We start from the raw sequence: 10,000 nt of genomic DNA, 5'->3' as shown, positions 1-10,000 counted from the left end.
GAAGCGACCAAAGGAACTAACAAGTTTAAGCGGGACTCGATCTCAAGTCTGGCGATCATCAGGCAAGGACGTTACATTGCCAAATGTGAACATTTAATTCATTTGTACGTCAAGTTAGACTGAAATGGACGCAGAGAGAGAGAGAGAGAGAGAGAGAGAGAGAGAGAGAGAGAGAGAGAGAGAGAGAGAGAGAGAGAGAGAAACAAATGAGAAGGTATTGAGAAGAGTGAATCAGGAGAGATTACTTCTAAAAGTAATAAGGAGAAGGCAGATGGAATTCCTGGGACATGTAATAGGAGGAGAAAAGATCGAACCTTTGTGCTTTACGTGAAAGATAGAGAGGGGACGACCAAGAGGCCGGCAAGGGAAACAGTTTCTGTACAGCTTACTGGAGGATGTAAATGAGACTGTAACAGCTGGACAATTCATATAGAGAGCTAGAGACAGGACCAGGTGGAGGCAATTCACAGCCCACGTCCAGTACATGGTACCTAGATAGATAGATAGATAGATAGATAGATAGATAGATAGATATAGATAGATAGATAGAGATATACTGTAATTAGACAGATATAGGTAAAAGTTTAGTCATTAATGAGCTAATGAGGCGTTTATACCTGTCCGATAATTCATTATGAAAAAAATATTGTAGTTTTAATACAAAACAAATCATTTAGATTTTCAGTCTTCCCAAGAATATTTTCTAGGAAAAATAAGTTTAAAGAAAACACCTTATTTTGACATGTCTTTTTTTCACGGCAATTTCCTGTTTCACTTTAAACTGAATTTCAATGTCTAGTTGGTATAGAATCCCTTGAGACCTAAACTAAGCTTCTTATTCCACCAAACACTTGTTTAATTGCATGAGCTGACATAAGGACGACTTAATCTAAACCTATAAATAATCTATTTCTGGGAATACAATCTACGGATCATATACAGTCAAGGTTTCAAATGATTAAATAGTTACTACCTTCGAATGATTAGTCAGAGAGAGAGAGAGAGAGAGAGAGAGAGAGAGAGAGAGAGAGAGAGAGAGAGAGAGAGAGAGAGAGAGTCAAATAATTAGTGAGAGAGAGAGAGAGAGAGAGAGAGTCAAATAATTAGTTAGAGAGAGAGAGAGAGAGAGAGAGAGAGAGATTAGTTAGAGAGAGAGAGAGAGAGAGAGAGAGAGAGAGAGAGAGAGAGAGAGAGAGAGAGAGAGAGAGAGAGAGAGAGAGAGAGAGAGAGAGAGAGAGAGAGTCAAATAATTAGTTAGAGAGAGAGAGAGAGAGAGAGAGAGAGAGGGGGGGAGACCGTCAAGGTAGGTACCAGTCATAACCAAATTAAACTAGAAAAGCACTGACTACGTGAATTAGACATTTTGCTTGACCGTGACCTTGACCTTTATCCTTGTCCTTCCAAAATGTAATAATTTAGTTTTTACATACCAGTTAATACCGCAAGTTTCATTACTCTACGATTAAAATTGTGGCCAGAAAGCTGTTCACAAACACACACAAAAACGAACAAAAACAGAGGGGGAAAACATAACCTCATTCGAACTTCCTTGGCGAAGGTAATTAAAACAATCTTTTACGACATTTCATCGCCACCAACAGTTTTCACAATCTTAAAAACGCAGAAAAGCGTCAATTTTTTCTCCAAAATCTTATCAGAATATGTAACTGGAACTCAGTACCGTAATTTTTAAGTTGAAATATCGACTTGATTTTACGAAAATACGGCCTTCTATTTCATGAATGGCTTTAAAAAGGAATATGGGCCTAGAACCAGGCACTGGTAGGCTAATGTTTCCGTTTCTCTCTTTACCAACAACTACGATTAAAAACTACGACTGTAATGCTCTCAACAACAAAAAATGACTGTCGAGAAATCTCAGATTTGGAACTTATCACGTTAAAAAAAAAAAAAAAAAAAAAAAAAAAAAAAAAAAAAAAAAAATGATTTTGTCAAACGTCAAAATGAAGAAAAAATTCTTCGCCAAATTAAGTCTTTTGTAAGAAAATCGCTGCTTATTCAACTTTCTAAGAGTTGAGACTAACCCCATCAAAGGTTTAAAGGCCGCTCATGAATGGCAAAGGCAAGGGGCAGTGATATTGCCCTACCTAGCGGGACAATGCCCTAGAGACTGACTACATATAAACAAGATCAGCACCCAAGCCCCATCTCCACCCAAGCTATGACCAAGGAGGGCCAGGCAATGGCTGCTGATAACTTGGCAGACAGACGTATACGCTCCCTCAAATCCCCAATACTTAGCTCACAAGTATGGTGAGGTTGCAGAGAATAAAGGAACTAAAGGCCCGTTTACTCGGGGATAGTTTACTCAGCAAACTATCCCTGAGCGGGACTCGAACCCCAGTCCGGGGAACACCAGCCAGGGACGTCACCACATAGGCCAACCACAACATAGTTAAAAGAGCTTGTTTAAAAACCTGCACCTTCTTTTCCCGAGTCCATGACTGGAATGAACCTTTTACTGACGAAAAACACATCTCTCGACAAGCCCTTAGAATTCCCCTAAATAAGATTAAACAATTTTATCAGCAATAATCAGTTGACACACTTGCATTTCCTATAATATAAAACGTATTGACTTTTCATAAATACCTTTATGATACCACAAACATTAACAAAATATTCAGAGCTTACATGCGTTTTGATTTCAATGTGTCCTATTAAGATATATTTGTAAACCTATAATTATGTTGAATATCATAGTAATTATATATTAATATGAACTAACCTTACATATTGAAGACAAATTTCAATTGTATTTAAATTATTAAAAACTAATTTAACATGTTGAAACCAAATTTCTATTGCTTTAAGTATAATAAACTAATCTCACATATTGAAGCCAAATTTCAATTACTGAATATTTACCTATATATAAAACAATTGTTAAATTCTGAGGGACCATTAAATTTTCCCTCTCCAATAATCCAAGACACATTGGATATTGACCAGGTACCCAATTTTATGTCCTGAACAGCAAAAATCCACGATTTGTGGACAAACAGCAAAAATCCACAATTTGTGGACAAATTCCCCAAAAGTGGGGCCCTTGGTCGAAGATTGACTTTAGCCAATCAGAGACCTCCACTATACTCTGCATTTCCATTTATATTGTGTTAAGGCAAGGGGTCCGGCTTCAGTTACATCAGACTAGATACTCACCAGAACGTCAGCCGGGCAAGCCCCACACCCCACTTAAGTGCTCAACCACAGCAGTGGCCTCTCCAGTAAACACCTTAAATTCAATAGTCCCGGTCTGGGATAGATGTTGCCATGCTATAGGCGGATACTTTACCACTGTACTAGCCAGTATAAACAATTTAATATCTAAAATACATAAACCTATTATAACCGAGTCTAAAATTCTTACGTTACAAGAGAAGTATTGAAATCTACGCAACCAACCAGTCAGTACTGATGCCACATGCTTGCGTTACATTAAAGGAGCTGATATCCTTTAATATGTACCACCGCCAGGTTTCCACATGCAGACGTCACCAGCCAGGAGACATAGAAGGATATTTAGATTTACAGAATACAAGATGTATTAATAAATGAGATGCAAACTTGTTTTTACATCGACTTCGTGTCTCCTGGGGGGACCATCATTAAAGACTGGATTTCTTATTAACAAAATTTCCTAGCTTTTTAAAAGTCTCGGTAATACCCTCTTACCTGTTTCTGTCAATCACACCATCTGCAAAAGAGAAAAATATATAATTAGTATCAAATATGAAACTTATTATGATCAGCAAATTATCAATGGATAATATCCCACTGAACATAACTAATAATGATTTAAGTTTTTAAGGAAAATTAATTATTTTCTTGTTTTCTCTGAGTTACGCTAAGGTAAATTTGATAACTGATATTGACTAAAGGATACAATTCTTCAAATATTTGAGATTGAAACTTTCAACTTATGTACGTGACATAAACCTTCTGCAAGTAACATTGTTAAGTAATTAGGTAAGTAGATAAGTAACCAATTAAGTATATATGTAGCCAATGAATTAAGTAGATAAGTAACCGATTAAGCTATAAGACAGATTAATTTGAACCTGTTGTAGTATCGTAAGAAATACAAAAATAATAAAGGCCAACACCGTTCGAGAAATTAATCTAATTTGACAGCCATTTCATCGAGATGTGATTTCAAATGATCATTCACTTTTCAAGATCATATAACAAAATGAAAAATTGAAGCGATGTATAACAGAGGGTCACCGAACAGTCAATAAATCATATTATTATTATTATTATTATTATTATTATTATTATTATTATTATTATTAGCTAAGTCACTGCCCTGGTTGGAAAAGCAGGATGCTATAAGCCAAAGGGCTCCAACAGGAAATTGGTACTGGGGAATGAATAAGGATACTTAGTACGTATTTAGGAAATTTATCTATTCAATAAATAAGACGAAATTATCGTACTTTGAGTGGATCTCGAATCCCAATTCAGCAGATCGAAAGGCAGAGAGAGAGAGAGAGAGAGAGAGAGAGAGAGAGAGAGAATTCTTGAAGCAAAGCTTGGCCTATTACTTAACGTATGTAATTTCCAACCCAATTGACTGGTGTCTCCAGGATATAGTTAGCCTGGTGTTCTGTTTAATAAATGCACTAGTTCAATATGCATAGGCAACGAACCAGAATATAATAAAATTAATTATACTAAACTAAAATAGAACTTGAATATACGTAAAATAATATTTTGGACGGTGTTAGCTGTATATTAGTAAAAATGCCGAAACATTTTAAATGGTTGTTTACTTAAAACCCATTCTTGAAATTTATGACTTATACATATTTCGAAAAAGACAGAATATATATTTTGTATGAATAGAAAAAAAAACGCTGGGTGACGACTCTTGAAACGTTAGCAATACCGTCTACAACCCACCGGGCTGGGGGGAAGGGGGAAGGGAGGAGGGGGGGAGGGGGGGAGAGGGAAGGGGGGAGGAGGGAAGGGGGGAACACCAGGTATCCGTCTACCCTCCCCCAAGCCCAAGACACACCAGGTAACCCCCCCCCCCCAATATGTCCGACACTCCCAGAGGGGGAAGGAGGTGATTGGCATAACACGACACTTGAAGGAGATACAGAGACATGCAAGGTCTATAGACCTTGGAGACATGTATGGATAAAAGCTTTTAGTTTTATTAGGAAATATAGGTTACAACATTGGAAATTTTTTTTATGAAAAATAAGAGAAAACTATTTGAGAGAGAGAGAGAGAGAGAGAGAGAGAGAGAGAGAGAAAGCGAGCTATTGCAATTGTTACTGTGTGCATTGTTGAACTGTGGTTAACGAGTAAGAAAATAAATGGTAAAATATTTAAAGGAAATTGATTTAAAAAGATCATGGCACCAAAAAACGTGATATTCAACAAGGACCAAGTTTCGACAATACTTGATATAGAAAGAGTCTCGAGTCCTACTGAAAGATATTAATAGTTCCCTCCGCCAACGAAGTTGGTAGGAGGTCATGTTTTGGAACATTGGCCAAATAGTACGCACATTGACCAAATGTCAAGAACATTGACCAAATGGTACGAACATTGGAAAGATGCAACGAAAATCGACAACATGGCAAAATTACACCAACAATCGTAAAATACGAGAATTGGTAAAATTGCACGAAAACTGGCAAATCAGTACGAGAATTTAAGAGTCCAAGATTTTTGATATTTCAAATGTTTATTCCTAGTACCCCTGCACCTCCAGACACTTCACACACAGACTTTATTAACTGATGCCAGGCACTGCACGGCATTTCTGAACCAGGAATCGGGCTAGTGTCGTGTAAGAGTCACGATAGCTTCCAGATTTTGGTCGCAAAACCACCTTCTGACTTTGCCCAAACATTCCTAAAGTCCTCTCTCTCTCTCTCTCTCTCTCTCTCTCTCTCTCTCAGACCTTGGATTTATCTTCCAAATTTCTCATAAATTCTCAAACTCAACTTCGTTTATAAGACAAATTAATATCAAAATATATAATTTGTACAAAATTCAACATACAAACTACAATCGTATGTTCAAATCACTAAGAGATTATGTTACAAAAAAAGGACTTACGTAAAAACCACTAAGAATATTCAATTAATAACTAGGTGATAAAAAAGGTTAATCTCCAGTAACGAATTGCACAATACATCAACATATATATATATATGTATATATATATATATACATATATATATATATATATATATATATATATATATATATATATATATATATATATATATATATATATATTACATTTATATAAAATTTTGATTCCTAACGATTTAGAAAGTAATTTTCCTTAAGTATAAATATTTCTGGGAAACACAACAGACGATTTAGCAGACAATATACTTTTGCTTGCTTCTTTCTATGAATCTTATATAGGTAATACTATTAATACTCCTATTGCTATGAATAAAAAAAGCTCATAGGATAATACATTAAACGTAGGATTAATTAACAACACAGAAATGAAATGGGGTTTGCCAAGCAATTTTCTTTATAACCATTAAGTGCTGACACAAGTTGTTATATACATATATATATATATATATATATATATATATATATATATATATATATATATATATATATATATATAAATATATATATAAATATATATATATATATATATATATATATATATATATATATATATATATATAATCAGAATCCTAACTTTTTTTCGTTCTGAGAAACCCCCCATTTCCCCTTTCCAAACACGAAAGCGCGCGCGCGCTCACACACACACACATACACACACACACACATCGAGTTACAGCTCCCTCCCACCTCCCCAGTTAAAGGAACCACCCACAGCCGTCTACGACGTAATAGCAGTTTACACTTCATTGCACATTTGAGCGACTTATTACAGTAATTAACAAATGAATAAACGTGTAATATGTATCAAGGTTGATTGTATTATGTACTACATGCATACACACCACTTAATAATAACTGTTTAGAATCTGGCGAACACTTTTAAATTACAGTTTACGTATTTATCAATTGGCGCAGGTTCTACCCGTCTGTGTCAAGAGGAAATATTTCATCGAGAGAGAGAGAGAGAGAGAGAGAGAGAGAGAGAGAGAGAGAGAGAGAGAGAGAGAGAGAGAGAGAGAGAGAGAATCTTTGCCAGCAAATTCACCAATTCAAAATTAGACCCATTAAAACTAGAAATTTTGGTTACAATAGTTCCCCTCCGCCAACGAAGTAGGAAGGAGTTTATGTTTTACCACCTATTGTTCGTTTTTATGTGTAGTTAAATCGTAGAGAAACGAAACTTGCAGGGATTAACTGTTATGTATAAAGCTGGAAATGATTACATTTTGAAAGGTCACAGTCAAGCAAAATGTCCAATTCACGTAATCAGCCATAAGTTTGGACATCGTTGTCACAGAGACTTCAAGCTTAGTTCACATTGAGTGTATGAAAATACACGCAATTTAATACATATCAAGGTCAAAGGTGAAGGTCAAGGTGGAGCAAAAAGGTCGAGAAATAAGCTGCCACGGCGGAGGGTCTGCACTTTACTGAGAGAAAATGAATTTCCTAACATCACTGCTTTACATCACACGGCCTCGCTTATAATATCAGTAATTATTTTCCTCAAGGGGCGGCAGAGAGAGAGAGAGAGAGAGAGAGAGAGAGAGAGAGAGAGAGAGAGAGAGAGAGAGTATAGGATATGTAGGTCGATAGTCCTTACAAAAGCAATGTATGAATCTCAAATGGTGTGAGCTTCATTTCGTCAAAGAAGACTCATACCACTTGCCCCCCCCCCCCCCCCAATCACCTGCTCCCCACAATCACCTCCCCCAAAAATCACCTGCCCCCCCCCCCCCTCCCCCTACACACTAAATCACCTGACCGCCAACACACGCAGTAATATTACAGATTTACCTGTGCAACTTCTCACAAATCCTCAAATGTAACATCGTATAATAAACATCGACTTGGACTGTACTGTCCAGAACAGGTGACTAACCTGATCAAATGGGACTTTAAAACTGAGCAGCCCTTACGAAGGCAATGAATGTGGAGTTGCTCCACAATGTGTTAGTAATAGAACTATTGACATTCAAGAATTGATAAATGAGAAATATTTCAACAGAAATGACCTTCATACGCCCATACCTTCTTCCTTACGCAGAGAGACGGCAAGTTATAAGGGGGGGGGGGAGCTCTCCAAGTGCTTCGATAATGTGGATTTGACAAATTACGCAGTAATTCGCAAAGACATAAAAGCGTATTAGTACGAAAAACTGATCTTGAAATGTTCGTAGTGCGTAAGGTTGTTTCGTGTGACAGAACCAGGAAAGCAGCACAGAGAGAGAGAGAGAGAGAGAGAGAGAGAGAATTAATGTGTTCAGCAACTCCAATAAGTTGGGGGAGAGAGAGAGAGAGAGAGAGAGAGAGAGAGAGAGAGAGGAGTTTTACAAGTAACTTTACTCTGCTTGCTTACTTTTACTTTAGGGCTGGGTTTCTCGGCCCTATAAAACAAGGAAACCCGACATACTAAATCAGTGAATTCTGCAGTATACACTCTTAGGTATTTAGACGTATCACACAGCGTATTACGTGTTTGTTAAATACCACATTATCGAAGCACTTACAGCACCTTATACAAGCAAATTCAAATAGCTCTACTTACGGAAATAGTCACGAAGGAAATAAAATCAATAAGTAGAACTGACACTTGGTAGAGCGCATACCTTCGCCTTCGCCAACGCCACATCACAAGATAGGCAATTGAATTACACAAATTTTGACACTAGTTTCATGCAAATCGGATAAAAATTGACCACGATATAACAAAAAGACCACTTTTTACCTTCCCGTTACCTTGACCTTCGGCCCAATCACTCCCAAAATCTAATCAAATCGTCCTTGGATCATGGCCAATCATCCCACCAAATTTCATGAGATTCGGTTGATTAGTTTTTGAGATATGCGAATCACAAAAAAAAAAAAAAAAAAATACAAATTGAAAAGGTAATTAATTTCTGAGCCAAACCTTTCCACAGCTCACAACCGGACAACACTCGTCCGTCATATTCGTTTCCAGACAAACTGGACAAAAAAAAAAAAAACCTTTACGCTACATTGTCCGAGTGACAGCAACTAAAGGGTCACTATACGCAAGTCAAAAACAGTTCATTATACGCCAATGTATATCGCGAAAGCGTAAATTACCGTCGGGAAAATAATAAAACGCATGTATACTACAAATTAGCAAAATATTCCGATAAAATAACAAAATTCCGATTCTTTTAACATCCTTTTCTTACGTGAAAGATTTGTATAATACAAAAATATCATTATTACAGTATTTTCTATAATAACCAATCTAAATACAATTAGAATACAATTAAAATACAACTAAATACAATAATATTAAGGGTAACGAAATACCTACATATATAAGAGGGGGCGTGGCTAACACTTAACCTGGACACCAACACATTTGTTAACGGAGACGGCTGGAGTATTTGCACCTAAAATAACATTTCTATATAAAAATAGTTGTATATTCTAAAGCGTATGTTTAACGTATTAGTATTCATACCGTGTATGTTTAAATATACAGTCCTATTTTATATGATTTATGTAGCCTACTCAAATGAGAAATTAGGCTAATGTATATATTTATATTAAATAGATATGTCATTTGATTTGCACGATTCGAACGTCACCTTCAATACATAAACGTGAAAAATACATTTAAAATTCCGTCCAATATGGCAGGACAATTCCTTGATACTTACAAGACCATGGTCTTCAGCAGCTCGGAATATGGCCGACCAAACCATGAAACATCACCGGCCACTGTCTTTGCTTCGTCGAAAATGGTTAATACGATACAACCACTTAATTTTCTTGACTACAATCGAACCTCTGATGTTTAAGTAAAATTCATCGCCTTATACAAGTGAAAATAGCAAATACACCGTAATTTTCACCACTA

General features: G+C 36.4%; 1 long non-coding RNA gene across 1 annotated transcript in view; it reads right to left on the bottom strand.

Moving 5' to 3' along the window:
* LOC137637354 (uncharacterized) overlaps positions 1-10,000 on the bottom strand; it is a 43,121-nt gene that overhangs the window by 33,090 nt on the left and 31 nt on the right. The window contains exons 1-2 of the long non-coding RNA XR_011043584.1: positions 9,801-10,000; positions 3,697-3,718 (exon numbers count right to left, since the gene is read on the bottom strand). The exon at positions 9,801-10,000 is cut by the window's right edge and continues 31 nt beyond it. This is a non-coding gene — a long non-coding RNA (uncharacterized lncRNA). The remainder of the gene's footprint in view (positions 1-3,696; positions 3,719-9,800) is intronic.

This window comes from Palaemon carinicauda, unplaced genomic scaffold (assembly GCF_036898095.1).
Source record: "Palaemon carinicauda isolate YSFRI2023 unplaced genomic scaffold, ASM3689809v2 scaffold679, whole genome shotgun sequence".
Lineage (NCBI taxonomy): Eukaryota > Metazoa > Arthropoda > Malacostraca > Decapoda > Palaemonidae > Palaemon > Palaemon carinicauda.
The sequence above is the reverse complement of the archived record's forward strand: the minus strand, read 5'-3'. Positions and strand labels throughout refer to the sequence as shown.